This window comes from Chelonia mydas, chromosome 27 (genome assembly GCF_015237465.2).
Source record: "Chelonia mydas isolate rCheMyd1 chromosome 27, rCheMyd1.pri.v2, whole genome shotgun sequence".
Lineage (NCBI taxonomy): Eukaryota > Metazoa > Chordata > Testudines > Cheloniidae > Chelonia > Chelonia mydas.
Window position 1 is genome coordinate 1,712,832 of NC_057860.1, and position 6,000 is coordinate 1,718,831.

The 6,000-nt window shown below is 59.9% G+C and overlaps 1 protein-coding gene across 4 annotated transcripts in view; it reads right to left on the reverse strand.

Moving 5' to 3' along the window:
* Nucleotides 1–5,744, reverse strand: part of LOC102943755 (myosin light chain kinase, smooth muscle) — a 28,173-nt gene extending 22,429 nt beyond the window's left edge. For 2 of the 4 annotated variants that reach the window (XM_043536972.1, XM_043536971.1), the window contains exons 1-2: nucleotides 5,496–5,744; nucleotides 4,400–4,551 (exon numbers count right to left, since the gene is read on the reverse strand). The gene's annotated coding sequence lies outside the window, so the exon portion shown is untranslated. Of the gene's footprint in view, nucleotides 1–2,855; nucleotides 2,963–4,399; nucleotides 4,552–5,495 lie in introns of all 4 variants that reach the window. The other 2 variants (XM_043536970.1, XM_043536969.1) reach the window with 2 other exon arrangements.
* Between the last annotated feature and the right edge of the window lie 256 nt (nucleotides 5,745–6,000).

A 6,000-nucleotide genomic window follows, 5' to 3' on the forward strand; every position in this document is an offset into this window, starting at 1 on the left:
GTACAAAGATGGCTGGGAAGTTTGTTTAAACTCTCTCTTCCCCTCGCTCATTAGAAATTCAGGTCTTGTCTGCCCTGGAAGATCCTATGGGCAACTGGAGAACTGGCAGGACCATGACATTTCAGATACCAAAGATGTGACACTTGTTTTGAGATAAGAAGCAATTTTAAGAACACCTATTTCTCCCCAACCTCTTTGAGCTCATCAGCAGAAGCGAACTCCCCACAGACCAGGACGCAGCAACTCAAGCACCGCCAGGCCCGGCCAGAACAACGGAGGCCAAACCTGCAGCCATATCTCCACAGCTACGATGATCAGCCCCCTCCCCTCCCCACACACCCCTTTCATAATCCACGGGTCCTACACATGCCTATCACACATGTGACGTACCTCATCCAGTGCGCTAAATGCCCCAGTGACAACTGCGTGGGTGAAACCAGACAAGCACGACGCTCTGGAATGAACTCACACAGGAAAACAATAAAAAACGAAAACACCCTGTCACCTGTGGGTGGGCACTTTTCACAAAGCGATCACTCATCCTCAGAGGAAACCTGCACAACACTCACTGCTAGACACTGAAAACCCGGGACTGAACAGAGACACTGCATGAAAAACACTCCTTGTTCAGAATCACCGGCCCTTCCAACTAAGGACAAAGGGAACTTCCAGGCCCCACCTCAGAGCCTCCAAAGAGTCCTCTGCCAGCGCCATATTGCTCAGGTATTTAAAAAGAAAAGAAAAGCAGCAGCAGAATAGCAAAACCTCTAGCAAAAGCTAGACTCCTTCCAGGCCTCCCTGCACCAGAGAGAAGCCAGGAAGGGCCATCCCCCTTCTAGAGGCCAACATTAATCCACTCCCCAGACCAATGCAGCAGCCTCACAATCAATGAGAAGGTCTCTTCTCCAGGCCAGCCCAGGACAGGTGGAGCTCAGGAAGAGCCGCCATAAGCCTGGCACCTGCCCATGACAGCAAGGCCGATGTGATGGTGCTCGCTCCCCGTCCTGTCCAAACAGCATTTGGCAGCCAGAGCTGGCCGCATGCGTGTCCCGGTGCTGCCTGACTCTGTGGTGTCCAGCGGGGAGCTGGAGTCACTGGTGATCAGTCAGAAACGAAGACGAAGAAGGGGGAGGCACTCAGTGCCAGGGCATCCACATCAGCCACTGATGCAACTGGCAGTGGGCCCCCTTCCTGGCAGAACGGGCACGGACAGCAACTGGGCTCCTCTCAGCTCGAGAGCTGGTTCATCTGCTGAGATCCATTGGCTGCTGACTCGCATCCCAGGGGGGCCTCCTGGACAGTCAAGAGCCCTGTAAGAGCCTGGCTTGCCCTGAGGGCAGAGAGCCTGGGGCTGAGCTCCACCCAGGGGGAATCGGGCACTGCCCCATAAAGGGCAGGAGGTGGGGCAGTAAAGTGGGAGGGCCAGGCTTAAGTGGTGACAAAGTCTGGCTGGGAAAAGCCCCAAGCAGGGATAGTGTGGAAATCCCTCCAAGCAGGGAGGCTGGGAGAGAGCCCGACTAAGCAGGGAGGAGAGAGAGACCGCGAGGGGAAGGTGGGAGCTTAGGCTGTAGGGAGGCAGCCCAAGAAGCCTCAGGGTTGGAAATGGCCCAGGACAAAGTACAGCCCAGGCCAAGGAGCAGACTGGGCTCTGGCCCAGAACCCAGCGCAGAGGGTGGGGCTGGGTTCCCCTGCTGGCTCCAGGGAAGTGGGGGTACAAGTCCAGTGCAGGGATTATTGGGCCCAGTGGGGGTGCTGCAGGCTGAGGGAGGGGCCAAGAGAACATGGAAGGATTTTCTTTGTGTTCAAGGCATTTAGGAACTTCTAGTTTGTAGAGCCGTGACCCAGGAGTGGGTGGACTTAAGAGGGCGACGCCCAGCCCAAGAGCCAAGTTACTGGGAGAGATACTGCCACAGTGCCGGAGCCCGTCGGCAGGGGGCGCTAGACGAGCTGCGAGAGCTGTTATGCCAAATCGGCCAATGTGGGGCTGCCAAGCGGTGAGTGAACTGGTTCACACCCCCCCACGGGGCCAGAGAGTGGGGTGCAGTCCTGTCAAGTGCCCAGGGCCTTGGAAGCTTGCGAAATCCACCCCCAGGCCAGGGTGCAAGGCAGGGAGCGGCTCCTCGCAGATTTCCCATCAGGGCCCCGCTCCATCCCAGTCCACCCTCCCCTCAGCACGGAGGCAGCCCTTCATTGCTGCTGCTCTGGGGACTAGACTCCGGCCCATAACACACTGAACAACATGCACAGCGAGCAGCCGGCGTAAAGACCCCACGTGCCATGCTCTGGACACTGCACTGTCCCACTAGAGCCAAGAGTTTGGTAGGAAGAGGCCGAGGTGAGATACCAGCGATGGTGGTTACCAGTCGTCCTGGTTAAAGGAAATACCTCAATTGTGCCCCTGAGGCCTAAGCACCAACCCCCCCAGCAGTACCCCGGCTGGTCATCGATGGGGACTAAGCCCAGGACCGTGACCCTCTGTGCTGCTTGATCGAAGGGAGCAGCGCTGCTGGTGCAGTAGCAGGCTCATAACCCTCTTTGTTTCTCCCCACGGGAGGGGACGAGAGCTGGGCTGCCTTGGCCCGGGGTGCACAGGGGAAGCAGGGCACTTTGCAGGAGAGCGGCTGGTCACGCCCAGCAGGGACTCCGGCAGGGCAGATCCCACGCTGTGGCCATTCTGTCTGGATCCAACCACCACCAACTGCTGGACCTGTCAAATCTGGCTCCAAACTCTGTGCCTGGGGTCCCAGCTCTGATCCCGCCACACTCCATGGGGCCCGTGCCCCACACATGCCAGAGCAGAGCAGAGTAGCTGCTGGTACTGGGGAAATCAGCTGTGTTATTAGAACGCAGCTCACCTGTCTCCTCTCTTACCCAGGAGGCAGCGATGGGTGGGGTTCTCCCAATGTAGTTGCACCTGCCCCGCCCTCCCCCCACGTGGGGGCCAGCAGTCTCAGGCGATCACCTGGAGCAAACCACGATATGCTATGCATCTGATGAAGTGAGCTGTAGCTCACGAAAGCTCATGCTCAAATAAACTGGTTAGTCTCTAAGGTGCCACAAGTCCTCCTTTTCTTTTTACGAATACAGACTAACACGGCTGTTACTCTGAAACCTAACAGTGATGTCTGTTAGCCCCACTGTGATGATGTGACGCAGCAGGGAGGGGGGAGTGTTGACTTGGGAATGTGCCCTGGGGACGGGAGACCTGAGAGCCTGTAACCTTAGCCAGGAGGGGGAGGGGGAGGTAACACCTCTGCCCAGGAATGTGAACAGAGGCTGCAGCAGGGAACCTGCTGGGTGGGTTTAGTTTCAGTTTGGGGCTGGGTGGAGGAACACAGGGAACCCCAGGGCTGGGGTCTAAGCTCCCTGCTCCCCCAGAAGGACTTGACTGAGGGGTCCTGGGTGTACCCACAAGCTCTGTTTTGGACTGTGTTCCTGTTGTCCAATAAACCTTCTGTTTTACTGGCTGGCTGAGAGTCTCAGTGAATCCCTGGAAGAGGGGTGCAGGGCCTGGACTCCCCCACACTCCGTGACACCCATTCAAGCTCCCTCCGCTACAGCAAGGTCCCTGCACTCAGGGAGAGTGGGGAGCTTCTCCAAAAGCTGGCTGGGGATGATGGGTTTGGGGTGCAGGAGGGGACTCCGGGATAGGGGGTGGGGCCAAGAGGTTCAGAGTGTGCAAGGGGGCTCCAGGCTGGAACAGGGAGTTGGGGTGCAGGAGGGGGTAGGGACTCTGGGCTGGGGGTGTGGGCTCCAGGGTGGGGCCAGGGATGAGGGGTTTGGGGTGCTGGAGGAGCTCAGGAATAGGGCAGGAGGTGCAGGCTCCAGGAGGGACTTTGGGGTGGGAGGGGGCTCAGGGCTGTAGGAGGGGGTTGGAGTGTGGGAGGTGCAGGCTCTGGGCAGTGCTGACCTCCCTCTGGCTCCTAGGCGGAGGCTCTGTGCGCTGCCCGTGCCCCCGCAGCTCCCATTGGCTGTGGTTCCTGGCCAATGGGCACTGTGGAGCCAGCACGCAGAGCCCTTGGGGCTGCCCCCGAGCTGGAGGGACATGCCGTCCGCTTCCCAGGAGCCACGTGGAGCAGGGCAGGGAGCCTGCCTGCGCCACACCAACTGGACTTCTAAGGGCCCGGTCAGCTGTGCTGTCTGGAGCCACCAGGGTCCCTTTTCGACCAGGTCGAAGACCAGACACCTGGCAACCCTGCCGTGCCCCCCCACCTCCCTAGGAAGGTGCACCCCACAGTTTGGGGACCACTGCAGCAAGGATACTGACCTTCCCCCCTGTAAAGCACTTTGGGATCTGTGGATGAAGCACTCTGTGCAAGAGGGAGCAAACGGGGCCTGACCCTCTTTGGGCAGCCCTCCCACTGGCTTGCAGGATTGAACCCCAGGATAGAGCACAAACCTCTCAGGCGGTCAAGGGAGTGAGCAGGCCCTTTGTTACCCGGGGCATCTGATCCAGAAGCAGACTGGGTGCCCAGCAGTTCGTCTGAGCGCTGAGAAGGAAGGGCTCTCCTTTGGCTTCTGTATTAGGGAGCAGCTGGCTCTCCTCAGCGGCTGTCAGAACCGGGTGAGGAGTGAGTCTTGGACTAGCGGATTCAAAGACAAGGGGCCCGAATCTCCGCTGACCCCTGCCCTGTGCAACCAGTCAGAGCAGCATGGGGACACTTTGCACTGGTCAGGGAGAGGGCAGGGAACAGAGGGTACAGTCGTGCGACTGGAGCGTGGGTGGGCGCACGGACGCTAGCTTTAATCTACATAGTGCGGTAAGGAGTATGGTGACGATGGGGGGCACAGGCTATCCACCCCAGTCCAAGCCTACCAGGTAGCTTGGGTACGTACTCTGTTGGCTCACCTAGGCGGGGGTCTGTGCCACCCCTGTTCACCGCTATTGTTACCTCTGCTCGCTCAATTACAGCTCGCCCAGGCGTGCCCAGAGCAGCAGGCCCTGGGGTGCCTGGTCCACACAGGTCCTGCGGGCAGCATTAGCTCTGCCTGCCACCCCTCAGGCCCATGATCACCCTGGCAGCGGGGTGCAAGAAGAGCAGGGCTCTTTGTACCCACAACAAAGGGCAGCGCCCAGGAATGGGAGCAGCTCCTGATAAGGCTCCTCGCCGGCTGAGGTGCCCGCTGAGAACTCGGGCTGGGATTCCTTCTCGCCGCTGGAGCAGGGGCCTCACCCAGAGCCCGGGCCCCGGAGCAGAGAGAAGGCACCCAGCCCCGTCCAGCCCCGGCGCGCTCGGGGAACGCGGCTTGCTCCCCAACGGAAAGGCAGCAAGGAGACAACAGGGCCTAGCAGCTAAAGCAATGGGCAGGCGCAGGGCAGGGCTGAGGTGCCTCTCAGCTGTGCCGCTGACTTGCTCTGTGAGCTTGGGGGGTGCCAGGAGCTCTCTGTGCCTCACCCCCTTCAAGGGGCCAGTGAGGTTCCCCCCCACACTACGAGACCCCGAATGGGGGGCCCAACGCGTTCTCGCCCCTCCCTGCTGTCAAATGCCACCGACCTGCTGCTGAGTCTGCGTGCTGGGGAGGCCGCTGGCTCCAGGCAGGGAAAACAGCTCCTGCCTCTGCTGTGCCACTACCAAGCCGCACACGAACAATGGCTTAATTAGCCCCCAGCGACCTGGCCAAGCAGCCTCCCTCCCCTTTGTGCAGCTGGCATCCCAGCAGCCACACCCAGGGGAGGGAGCAGGGGCTAGCGGATAAAGCCCAGGCCTGGAAATCAGGGCAGCTGAGTGCTGCTATCCGGCTGTGTCACTGATTAACTGTGTGACCTTGGGAGAGTCACACCCCATCCCTGAGCCTCAGCTTCCCCCTCTCCACAACAAAGCTCTGCTATGCACCCGCCAGAGCTGGGGCCTCAGTGTCTCTAATTCCCACAGACCTCCCCTGCTGGGCAGGGCTGCAGGAGAGGTGCGTATTCCCCTGGCCAGCAGGCTGGCCTGGGACATGAGTAATGGGATACGAACCTTTCCTCTCTCCAGGCCTGGTCAAGGAGCCACCTCCTAA